Here is a 13,079-nt window from a genome sequence, read left to right on the forward strand (position 1 = left end):
ATGATACATTACAAATAATTGGCATGTAAATCAGAAGTGCTTTTGTATTTTTAAAATATACTGATTTTTACAGCAACACTTTTCCAAATTAGTTTGTTACTCAATCGTGTTCGATGTCCTCTCTTGCTCATTTTTGGAATACAGAAGTTCTGCTGACACAATGATTGACTAAAGATCAGCCTTCTTAAAATGTGAGCACTTTACTGGAGTATAAGAACATTGACAAACCACTGCAGATAAGGTGGCTTAAGGACATGACATGAGTGACTGTCAGAGTCTATGTAGATAAGGGAAGGTAAGAGAAGAAGTGCAATTTGTATGTTTTTAACATTGTAATTAAAACTTTCTCTTCTACACAGAATTTTTAGATTCCAATAAGAACAGCAAATTTACCCTTTGCAATGGAAACATTTATCAATGAAAATTGAGTCCATGGAACTAATGAATTAATTAAGGAAACTAATCTAATAACACACAAACATATAATTTTCCTTTATGTTAGCATGATTTTTAAAAAACTGAATTAATACAATATTGACCATAAATGTAGGAAGTATTGATAATTGCTCTATTATTACAACAACAGTTGAAGCAATGGAGCCAATGGAGGAGCCCCTTATAAATACAAAGGACTCTATTTCATAACTGGCTTGTCCTCACCTGAAAATTTAGATTCACTGGACAATTTTGAAATCCGAGATGATGATATATTCGTAATCACATATCCTAAATCTGGTAAGTTCAAAGATGTCTTCTAAGAAAGAGTTAAACTTGCGTCCAATGTCGTTATTCAGTTCCTCAGTGTTTTGGTTGCTGTGACGCTGTTGCTCTATAATCAGATTTTAACATTTAGCATTTTATAAGAAGCTGGAAAAGTAGGGAAAATAAGATGCTAAACCTCTACTTTCATTGTTTATATTTTACTGTACATTGACTACATTGGTAACCTTGGCTAGTCACTCTCCCTCAGCCCAATCTACCTCACAGGGCTGTTGTGAGGAAAATAGGAGGAGGAAGAAGTATTAGGTATATTTGCCATCTTGAGTTAGTTTTAAAACTAAAAAAAGCAGGATAGAAATAAATGTTTAAATTAATAGCTATTCTTTTCTCATCCATCCATCTGCTTAAAATCTATCAATTTTAGTAGAGTTGATTGTCTTTATGCATCTCTGAAACATTTGCTCTTCTACCTGATAGGAAGGTTGGCTTTGCATAAGTTCAACTTTCTCCAAATAATAATGGGCAAATTAATTTAATTATTCTTTATTTGCAGGTACTGTGTGGACTCAGAATATTGTCAGCTTGATTGTTTATGAAGGCCACCGAGATGGAACTGAAAATATTACCCTAATTGACCGAGCACCATGGCTGGAGTATAATATATTCCATGTAGATTTACCTAGTCGCCCATCACCTCGTGTCATTTGTTCCCATCTGCCCTACTATTTGGTACCCAAAGGATTATGAAAAAGAAGAGAAAAAGTAGGACATGTTTTGTTAACTTGTGAGCTAGCGTGGGGAGCTGCCTGCATTCATTTCATTTAGCTCTGCATCTGAATGTTTTATTAACAAATAGGCAAGGGTGCACAAACAAATATTAGATTGTTCCAGTATGTTGGAATAGCAAATTCTGAACTGTGAGGGGGGGGGGGAATACAAACAAAACAATGTTAATATCAGAAGGTCATGGCCAGCAGAAACAGCTAACAACCAAACTGAATATCAAACCCTTTAAACTTATTTTTCCCAAGGTGACACATCCAGGTAGATTGTAACACTTGGTGTTGCATGTCCAGTTGCTATCTTAACATATCTGGAGGATGTCAAGTTGAGGGACGCTATTTTTATCCTTCAAATCCCTTTGCACAATTTCTACTCTCAGTCAATCATGCCCTAGTCACCGGAAGCTTTACTGGTGCAAAATGCAGATGCAAGGTGGATTGGTGTTTCTCTAGAATTGCATTCATTACACCTCTGCTTTGGAAACTGCATTGGCTACTAGTTTGCTCGTTAGATTTGTCAGGTAGGACCCAGGAGGAAAGACTTTTCTTCTGTGGTGTCTGCTATATGGAAAATCTTTTCCCCAAGTCAAGGTTGGCCCCAAACCTGGTGGTCTGCTGAAAGGCTCTCAAATATGGTTTTTCTAATGAGCTTTGAGATCCCGTGATAGAATGGAATCTGTTAGATGAATGTATGAGAGTTACTTGATGAACTCTCTGTACGCTTTGCTGTCAATCTGTCTTTTATTGTTTTTGTCTTGGTTTTTTTGACTAGGTATTATCATCTCTCTCTTACAGATTATTTATGTGTTTAGAAATCCAAAGGATGTCTTGGCTTCTAACTATTATTTTCACAAACTATCAGTCAAAATAGAAACCCCAAAAGACTTCGATATATTCTTTGAGAAGTTTTTGGCTGGCAAAGGTAAGAAGAATTTGATCATATCGATATTTTGTTCATTTTTGTTTTAGATAAGAGACTATGAATATATTTCAGTCCTCTTCCCCCCAAGAGCAAACAATCCACTCTCTCTCCTTATATAAGAAATTAAATAATGATTCTCTATAATACAGTAATTTGTGTAAACTGTACACAAATATTTTTTAGTAGGAAGAGTGCAGAAGAATGGATGGCTCCTAGGGCAACTTTGATATAAAAGTGAGAAGGGGAGGCAAGATAAGGCAGCTTATTAGGGAGAGAGATGAGAAATACTAAGATATATTTAATATGGAGGAAAAAGTGGAGAGAAATTCTTTAGCAGTTCAAAATGGGGATGTTAATGTGTTGGAATGGATGGATAGAATGTAAAGTTTTTAAAAAATGAATGTTAGTTAAAGAACCAAATACTCAAATGATATCACAGGGGAAGCGATTTAAGGGTTGGAAATAGAAAGGAGATAACCAGAGTTAGTTTTTTGAATATTTGAAGAAGTATAAAAAAATTAAACCAAATTGCCCCAAAGTTCCATATAAGAAAAAGCAAAGAAACGAAACAATATAGCAGCATCTTGACAAAAATCCCCCCATAACAAGTTGGAGTATGCAACCACATTAGTTACAACTCTCATTTTTTCTCTGTCCTCTCCACATTCAGTGACTTTAGGGCAGCCCCTCACTTGTGCTCTCATGCTTTGATTTTTAGGCCCACCAGGATTACAATGGAGGAAACTCAAGCATGAATAATGTAGAAAGAGCTGAGGTGGCGCAGTGGTTACAATGCAGTACTGCAGGCTACTTCTGTAGACTGCTGACTGCCAGCAGTTTGGCAGATCAAATTTGGCCAGGCTGAAGGTTGACTCAGCCTTCTATCCTTCCGGGGTGGATTAAATGAGAACCCAGACTGTTGGGGGCAATAGGCTCATTCTGTAAACCGCTTACATACTGTAAAAGCACTATGAAGCAGTACATAACTCCAAGTGCTATTGTTATTGCTATCCCTCACACAGGTGGTCAGCTGGATCATTGCATCACCAAGATGAACCTATCAGTGTTTTGCAGTTCGTATTTTGTATTTTGTGACTAGACCATGTAGATATTAGGATAGCCTCTTGTTAAACTATCATGCTTTGATCTTTAGGCCCACCAGGATCATAAAATTAAGTGCAGGACATTCAAGTATTAATCCTCATGTTTATTTAAACTCATTTTCTCCTATCAGTATTTTGTAGTTCGTGGCTAGACCATGTAGAAGGCTGGAATGCTCATAAGCATGATTTCAATATTCTTTTCCTGTCTTATGAAGAAATGAAAAAGGTAAGATGTGTTCATGTTGTGTAGTGCAATATGACAGCCATCAAGCATAGAAAGCTTCGGAAATGATAAGATGTATAAGTAACTTATTCCAATAGGGAGTAGCAGAGAAGACCACAGAGCCAATCTTGGTTATTCTGTGATCTCCTGGATGACTGACGAGATCTCTGAAGAAAAATAAATTTCTATTTCTTCAAAAGGATGGTGGAGGACACGGGAAACTAGAGTGCCATCAGCTTGATATCAAAAAGATTATTAGAAGCTGTATTTGTGAGCAATTGGCTTGTCATGCTAGAATTCACACGATGCATGTCTTGTAAACGTGTTTAGCAAAATAAAGCTGATCTAATTTTTGATAGACTTAATAAATAAGGGAAATCCAATTAGCACAATGTGCCTGTAATCAGCAAAATCTAAGCCAAAGTCCCTCATAATATTTTCCTGATTGGGCTCAGAAGAGATTGAAAATAACTAAAGTTTAATATGCAAGATATGTATAATGAAGGAGTAATCTTGAGAATTCCCCAAAAATATCAACACAATTTTCCATCTTTTCTTCATTGTTATAGATGAACTAATATAAAGTTACATCAAATTACAGGATTTGAGAAGTTCTGTACTGAAAATATGCAACTTCCTAGGAAGAGAACTAACTGAAAAGGAGGTGGATGATGTGGTGGATAAAGCTACATTTGATAACATGAAGGTGGATTCTAGAGCAAACTACACATTCATGACTCCTGATATTCTAGATTTCAGCCAAGGAAACTTTCTTCGCAAAGGTAGAGCAGTAATAATTCATACTCTGGGGCTTTTGGAATCTGCCAGGCTTCATCTGAAACCAGGGTTGCCACTTTCATCTGAAAGGCACTTTCTAAAGTGGTACGGCTATGTCCCAACAGCCTCTCGTTCTGCTGTCTCTCCATGATGTTGTGCTTGCCTCATCAGCAGCCTACATTTGAGGAAGCCATAAGCCTTTCTTAGTTATACCAATGTTGGTGTTCTTCTTTCCAATTCTGTGGGTGTAGCTCGCTGGGCATGGTATGGCTTTGCAGGTGTGACTTTGTGGTTGTGGCAGGGGAAGGATACTGCAAAATCCCCATTCCTTCCCCACCCCACTAACCTGCTTCCAGGTCTGTTCTCCTGTTTAGGGCAACAAAAGAAGATCACATGGTTAGGACGTTGGGTTGAAAGTTAGCAAGCCCATGTTTGAAATCCAAGTACAGCGATGGAGATTTTCTTTGCAAAAGTAGATCAGTAATAATTCATACTCTGGGGCTTTTGCAATGTGCCAGGCTTCATCTGAAACCAGGGTTGTCACCTTCACTTCAAAGGTGCTTTCTAAAGTGGTATGGATATGTCCCAACAGTCTCTCTTTCTGCTGTCTCTCCATGATGTTGTGTTTGCCTCATCAGCAGCCTACATTTGAGGCAGCCGTAAGCTTTTCTTAGTTGTGCCAATGTTGGTGTTCTCCTGTACACCCAAACAAATTTTAGGTGTGGTTATAATCCGCCCTGTTTCAATGATTACCACCTTCATTGGAAAGGCACTTTCTAAAGTGGCATGGACGTATCTGGGGTCTCTCCATGATGTTGCATTTGCCTCATCAGCAGCCTAATTTGAGGCAGCCGTAAGCCTTTCTTAGTTGTGCCAATCTTGAAGTGGTGTTTCGGGTAACAAATTTCGGGTGTGGATATAATCCGATAAGTTTCAATGATCATTCTGTTGGTTGCACCGTCTAATGATCCTTTGGGAGTTGGTTGTTTAAGCTCATACTGACCACTTCAGGATCGTGGAGACCAGTGGTAGGATTCAATTTTTTTTACTACCGGTTCTTTGGTGTGGCTTTGTGGGCGTGGCAGGAGGAGGATATTGCAAAATCCCCATTCCCTTCCCACCCCACCCCACTAACCTGCTTTCCAGCTCCATTCTCCTGTTCAGGACAACAAAAGAAGATCTGCTGGGAGGCTGGGAGGCAGCGGGGGCAGGGCCAGCCTATTTGCAGGTTCTCTAAATTGCTCAAAATTTCCACTACTGGTTCTCCAGAATCTTTCAGAATTGGATGAATACCACCTCTGGTAGAGACACAGCCTCTTCACTCTCTACCTTGGGTAATCTCCTCCACCAGGATTGCAGTAGGTCACATGGTTAGGGCTCTGGGTTGAAAGTTAGCAAGCCCTTGTTTGAAATCCAAGTGCTGCTGCATGGTGGGTGGAGTTCCTGTCATTCTCGCTAGCACCTTGTTGGGAACATGAAAGAAGTACCACTCTTCCAGGGGTGGGTTTCAAAAATTGTTCGAACCTACTCTGTGGGCGTGGCCTCCTTTGTGGGAGTGGCTTGCCACCCATGTGACCTGGTGGGAGTGGCCAAGACGATGTTACTAGATATTACTAATTACTAGATATTATTAATATTACTAGATCATTATTAATGTATAGATAACTGCGGGACATTACACACCCACCCACACCCACAAACTATGACAGTGCTAGGAAAACACCCAAAAAATAAAAATCCCCCCCCCCCCAAAAAGACTGCCAATGAAACCAGGTTTTTTTTCCTAAGCCTAAGAACAGGGAAGACAAAGTCACTGGAATAAAAGCCATCAAGGCAACGTGGAAAATTATAAAGGACAGGCACTCACAGAACCATCAACCACCTCAGAATTACCTAAACAAGGAGTGTCAGCCTCTGCTTCACTGTTGCTTCGGCTGCCATGAAACGGGGAGGGAGGGCATGGAAGAGTTCTGGAATTCAAGCTTCTGCAGAGGGGTTTTTAAAAAGAAAACAGTCTTTTTGGGAGGGGGAATAGGCTGTGCTCCTGGTTTTGGGGATTCCCACCCCCCCCACCAAAGACCAGTTGCAAATCTCTCCAAATCCTTTTCAGGATTTTCTTTTTAAAAAATGCCTCTCTGCAGACGATCTTGAAAACCCCCATCCCATCTCTCCTTGCCTATAGTCTTGGAAGATTCCACTGAGAAGCTTCTGCACAGGGGTTTTTAAAAAGAAAACAGTCTTTTTGGGAGGGGGAATGGGCTGTGCTTCTGGTTTTGGGGATCCCCCCACCACCAAAGACCAGTTGCAAATCTCTCCAAATCCTTTTCAGGATTTTCTTTTTAAAAAATGCCTCTCTGCAGACGATCTTGAAAACCCCCATCCCATCTCTCCTTGCCTATAGTCTTGGAAGATTCCACTGAGAAGCTTCTGCACAGGGGTTTTTAAAAAGAAAACAGTCTTTTTGGGAGGGGGAATGGGCTGTGCTTCTGGTTTTGGGGATCCCCCCACCACCAAAGACCAGTTGCAAATCTCTCCAAATCCTTTTCAGGATTTTCTTTTTAAAAAATGCCTCTCTGCAGATGATCTTGAAAACCCCCATCCCATCTCTGCTTGGAAACTTCCGCAACTTCACAGTAAAAGCAAGTAAGAATTTCTCTCTCGCTCGTGAGATTTTCTTTACTGTGCAAAGGCTTGGTTTAAAACTGCAGGCTCCCGGGGAGGGGGGCAGGGGAAAATGCTGCCCATATGCCCCCTTCCAAAGCAACCTTGCAGGTTTTCAAGATCATCCGGAGAGGCATTTTTTAAAAAGAAAAACCCTGCAGGCACCCAGCGACAGGGGCTAGGAGCTAGGAACCCGGAAGTTAATTACTTCCGGGTTCACTGACGAACCGGATCGCAAGAACCGGTGCGAACCGGCAGGAACCCACCCCTGCACTCTTCCTGGAAACAGTGATGTCACTAGCTAACCATTTCAACCTGGAAAGGCAAATCTACTTATTTTCAACCTGGAAAAAAAAGTCTCTCCAACATGAGGGCATTGTTCTCCAGGTTTAGAACTGCCCCTCTAAACCTCCAGGGCCATATCCAATGAAGAAATGAAAAAGGTAAGATGTGTTCATGTTGTGTAGTGCAATATGACAGCCATCAAGCACAAAAAGCTTTGAAAATGATGAGATGTATAAGTAACTTATTCCAAAAGGGAGTTGCAGAGGAGACCACAGAGCCAATCTTGGTTATTCTGTGATCTCCTGGATGACTGACGAGATCTCTGAAGAAAAATAAATTTCTATTTCTTCAAAAGGATGGTGGAGGAGCCAGGAAACTAGAGTGCCGTCAGCTTGATATCAAAAAGATTATTAAAAGCTGTATTTGTGAGCACTTGGCTTGTCATGCTAGAATTCACACAATGCATGTAAACAGGTTTAGCAAAACAAAGCTGATCTAATTTTTGATAGACTTAACAAATAAGGGAAATCCAATTAGCACAATGTGCCTGTAATCTAAGCCAAAATCTAAACCAAAGTCCCTCATGATATTTTCCTGATTGAAAATAATTAAAGTTTAATATGCAAGATATGTATAATGAAGAAGTAATGTTGAGAATTCCCCAAAAATATCAACAAAATTTTCCATCTTTTCTCCATTGTTATGGATGAACTAATATAAAGTTACATCAAATTACAGGATTTGAGAAGTTCTGTACTGAAAATATGCAACTTCCTAGGAAGAGAACTAACTGAAAAGGACGTGGATGATGTGGTGGATAAAGCTACATTTGATAACATGAAGGTGGATTCCAGAGCAAACTACACATTCATGGCTCCTGATATTCTAGATTTCAGCAAAGGAAACTTTCTTTGCAATGGTAGATTAGTAATAATTCATACTTGGGGGTTTTGGAATCTGCCAGGCTTCATCTGAAACCAGGGCTGCCACTTTCTTCTGAAAGGTGCTTTCTAAAGTGGTATGGATATGTCCCAACAGCCTCTCTTTCTGCTGTCTCTCCATGATGTTGTGCTTGCCTCATCAGCAGCCTACATTTGAGGAAGCCATAAGCCTTTCTTAGTTATACCAATGTTGAAGTGGGGTTCTTCTTTTCAATTCTGTAGGTGTAGCTCAGTGGGCATGGCGTGGCTTTGCAGGTGTGACTTTGTGGGTGTGGCAGGGGAAGGATACTGCAAAATCCCCATTCCTTCCCCACCCCACTAACCTGCTTCCAGGTTAGTCTAACTCCTTAGCATTAGAGTGTTTTTCATGTGGGAAGGGCGAGTAGAATGTCTAAACTCGCAGGCTGCAGGCCAGATGAGTCACATGCTGGCCACGCCCATGCCCAAATGGCAGATGGAACAGAATTCTTTTCAGGTGAGGAGGGGGAGTAGAATGTCTAACTCCTTAGCAGAAGACCGGGTTAATAATAATATAAGAAATACTAATGATCTGATCCTTTCTTAGAAGAGCACCTAGAAGCCAGGAGGAACATATGTGCCAAATTTCAAGTTTGTAGGCTTTATAATTCTGGAGATTTTGTGATGATGCATGAGTGGTATTTCACTTTTATATATATAGATGGAGGAGAAAATAGAGATAAATTGTTTAGCGGTTCAAAATTGGGATGTGAATGAGTTGGAGTGGATGGATAGAATCAAATGGTTTTTTTAAAATTAATATTACCTAAAGAACCAAATACTCAAATGATATCACACGGAAAGCATTTTAAGGGTTGGAAAGAGAAGAAAGCTAAGCTAACCAGAGTTCATTCCTTAAATATTTGAAGAAGTATACAATAATTAAACTAGATTTCCTCAAAGTCCAAATAAGAAAACGCCAACGAATTAAACAATATAGCAGGATTTTGACAAAAATCCCCCCTTAACAAATTGGAATATGAAGCCACATTATTTATCACTCTCATTCATCCCTTGTCCTCTCCATGTTCAGTGACATTAGGGCAGCCCCTCAGTTGTGTTCTCATACTTTGAACTTTAGGCCCACCAGGCCCATAATGGAGGAAACTCACCAGGATCATCATGGAGGAAAGTCAAGCATTAACAATGTAGAAAGAGCTGTGGTGTCGCAGTGGTTACAATGCAGGACTGCAGGCTGCTTCTGTAGACTTACAGCTGCCTGCAATTTGGCAGATCGAATTTCACCAGACTCAAGGTGACTCAGCCTTCCGAGGTAGGTAAAATGAGGACACAGCTAATTGGGGGCAATATGCTGACTCTGTAAACCTCTTCCAGAGGACTGTAAAAGTACGATGAAGCAGTATATAAGTTGAAATGTTATTGTTATTGCTATCCCTGACACAGATGGCCAGCTGGATCATTGCATGACCGAGAATAACAACTGAACTCAGCGACTTTGAAGACTGTTCTCATGTTTATGCTAAACTCATTTATCTCCTATCAGTGTTTTGTAGTTCATGGATAGACCATGTAGAAGGCTGCTGATAAAGTTATAATGGTGATTTCAATATTATCTTCCTTTTTTATGAAGAAATGAAACAGGCAAGATGTTTTTGTGTTGTGTAATGCAATATAAACAACCATCAAACACAGAAAGCTTTAGAAACGATAGGACATGTACCATATTTTCCAGAGTATAAGACACTCCGCAATATGAGACGCACGTAGCTTTTGGGAAGGAAAACAAGGGGGAAGACATCAGACAGTACAGACAATATACACTGTTTGTGGTGTTTCATTTCAGACTATACTTGTACAGATGCTGTTAATATTGATATGGCTTTCTGAAAGTATACGTTATTCTATGCTATTTAAAAGAAGATACAATAGCACTGGGCCTCTTCAGATCAAGCGTTTGTTTTAAAAAGCTTCTTCATTTTGTTATGTTGTCTAGAACAATAATAAAGCAGTCTTTTAAAAAAGTCTAATAAATTGAACATTCTATAGGTATTTATAGTTATTGACTTACCTCCTTGCAGCAAACAGCCTGTTTCAGTTTAGCCTAATTAGCACAAGAAAAAAAATCTGCCTCTGCCTCCCAGCAATTTGCCTCCTTGCAGCAAACAGCAACAACCCATTTCACTTTCAATTTCACCATGGGCCCTGATGATCAGCTGTTTCAGGCTGCAGGGATTGCCATAGCCTATTGCCACCTTCGCAAGCCCCATTTTCCCGGTTTGCTGCAAGGAGGTAAATTGCTGGGAGGCAGAGGCCAAAGGGTGAGGGCTGGTGGGTGGGCCGGACTACATTTGGTGTACAAGACGCACCCAAATTTTCACCCTCTTTTGGGGGGGGGAACGTGCATATTATTCTCCAAAAAATACAGTAAATAACTTATTCCAATAAGTTATTTAGGGAATTGCAGAAGTGACCACAGAGCCACTCTTGGTTGTTTCTGTGATCTCCCAGAGGACTGGTGATATCTCTGAAGAAAAATAAGTTAGTGTCTCTTCAAAAGGAAGGAGGAGGATGCAGGAAAATACAGTGCAGTCAGCTTGCTATCAAAAAGATTGATAAAATTAATTAATGAATGGTGGATTTATGAGTACTTAGCTTGTCATGCTAGAATTCAAAGAATGCTTCTCTTGTGAATGAGTTTGGCAAAACAAAGTTGATCTAATTTTTGATAGATAAGATTCTCATATTTTCCATAATATTTGGCTCAGAACAGATTGACTCAACATTTTCCATCTTTTCTCCATTATTATAGATGAACAAATATTAACTTCTGTACTGAAAATATGCAACTTCCTAGGAAGAGAACTAACTGAAAAGGAGGTGGATGATGTGGTGAATAAAGATACATTTGATTACATGAAGGTGGATTCTAGAGCAAACTACACGTTATTGCCTCCTGGGATTCTAGTTTTCAGCAAAGGAGGCTTTCTTCGCAAAGGTAGATCAGCAATAATTCATACTCTGGGGTTTTTGGAATGTGCCAGGCTTCATTTGAAACCAGGGCTGCCACCTTCATCTGAAAGGTGCTTTCTAAAATGGTATGGATCAGGGTGGGTTTCAACCGGTTCGCGGTGGTCCCCGCGAACTGGTTGGTCGGCGAACCTGGAAGTAAGTAACTTCTGGGAACGGCGAAGGGCCCACCCGCCCACCCGCGCTCCTTACCCGGTTTTGACGAGTTCTGCGCTTCCACACATGCGCAGGACGCATACAGCACCTGCGCGATCCTCCAGGAGCAGCTGGAGCATCGCACAGAAGCTAGTACGCATCTGTGCGCTGCGCGCATGCACGAGGACGCTGCCGGCCCCGTTCCAACCGAACCGGTTGGAACGGGGCGAGAAACCCGCCCCTGGTATGGATATGTCCCAACAGGCTAAGGGTTGGCTAAGGGTTTCTGAGGGAGCCCCGATCCCATTGTGACTGCCGCTAAGCGCTGCGAATACCCAGAGGGAAGGCATTGGATGCTGTGGAGTTTTGTGGGCCATCAGCTAGACGAACTGAACTAAACCATCTTGCGAACTTTGTTGTGCCGCCTGTGGTGAGAGGCGGGCGGGGACTTCCCAACCGGGGCCAAAGATACCTGCCGGAGCCTGGAAGAACAGGCTGAGACCATCTTGGCTGCTGGGGAAGCGGCTATCGGTGACTGTTTGGGGGGGACCTGACACCCCCCCCCCAGGTTGTCTGATGCCTCCTTCTGCTGTTGTGCTGCTGTGGGGTCAGGCTAGGGACAGGGTAGGGCTAGATTAGAATCTTAGGGTGGGGTTAGTTTAAGTTAAGGTTAGGTTAAGGTTAGGGTTAGGGTGGGGCTGGGGGTGGGGTTGCTAGCCTGATGGCCTACCGACAGGCTGCCTCCACTGGGAGTGTCACGGTACAGCTGGGAGTGGGGCTTTTCCCCCCCTTTATCGTGGGGTTATCCCTGGCTCCCGGGTATTCTTTGTCCCCAACGGGGAGGGGTGTTGCTGGCTGCCGTCTCCTGTGGCTGGCCCTACAACTTTCGCCATCATCATTTATCGCCTGCGACCTACTTGCCTCTCAGACTTTCCTGGCTTTCTCTCTGGACTACTGCTGGGTTATCATTATATGCCCCCGCTATTATCCTTGGACTTAGGACACTCGTGTGGGAGGCTTGGATACTACTCCCCTTGTGGCCTCTTCGGACTATACAATTGGCTAGACTGCACAGACTTATAATTTTTATACATTTGTAATTTTTACAAATTTTTACAATTTTTAAATGTATGGGGAGTGTGTGGTATGATTGACTGACTGAATGTTCCCACTTTTTATCATGATATTGCTGTTTTTCTGTTTTTAACTTGTATTGTGGGGATTGATTGGTTGTATGTATGGGTATGTTTGGTGGGCCGGGAGTTTAGCTGGGGCCTCCTGCACTGAGTGCTTTGGCAGAAGTGTCAGGGGGACCCAGGCCTGGTTCCAGCCCTTGGATGTGTGTGTCGAAGGGCCTGCCAATGAATTTGGCGGCTGGGGGAGAGGGTGGAGGGACCACAGATGCGGGAGTGGGCCAGAATATTGGGGTCATAACGGGGAGGGGCAGATATGGCGGGAACTTCAGGGTGAGCCATTACCGGGGAAGGAGGGTTCCCTATGTCAGAGGGATCCCTCCTTCCGACC

At 41.8% G+C, this 13,079-nt stretch overlaps 1 pseudogene across 1 annotated transcript; it reads left to right on the plus strand.

The window, feature by feature from the left end:
* Positions 1-594: 594 nt before the first annotated feature.
* LOC148045145 (amine sulfotransferase-like) lies at positions 595-4,678 on the plus strand (annotated as a pseudogene). Its single transcript, XR_015697114.1, has 5 exons — positions 595-735; positions 1,274-1,482; positions 2,298-2,424; positions 3,659-3,753; positions 4,352-4,678. The product of XR_015697114.1 is annotated as an amine sulfotransferase-like (transcript).
* Positions 4,679-13,079: the final 8,401 nt, after the last annotated feature.

The sequence above is a fragment of the Thamnophis sirtalis genome, unplaced genomic scaffold (assembly GCF_051295495.1).
Source record: "Thamnophis sirtalis isolate CommonGarterSnake01/CBP01778 unplaced genomic scaffold, rThaSir2_p1.2 scaffold_6, whole genome shotgun sequence".
In the NCBI taxonomy this organism is placed as follows: domain Eukaryota; kingdom Metazoa; phylum Chordata; class Lepidosauria; order Squamata; family Natricidae; genus Thamnophis; species Thamnophis sirtalis.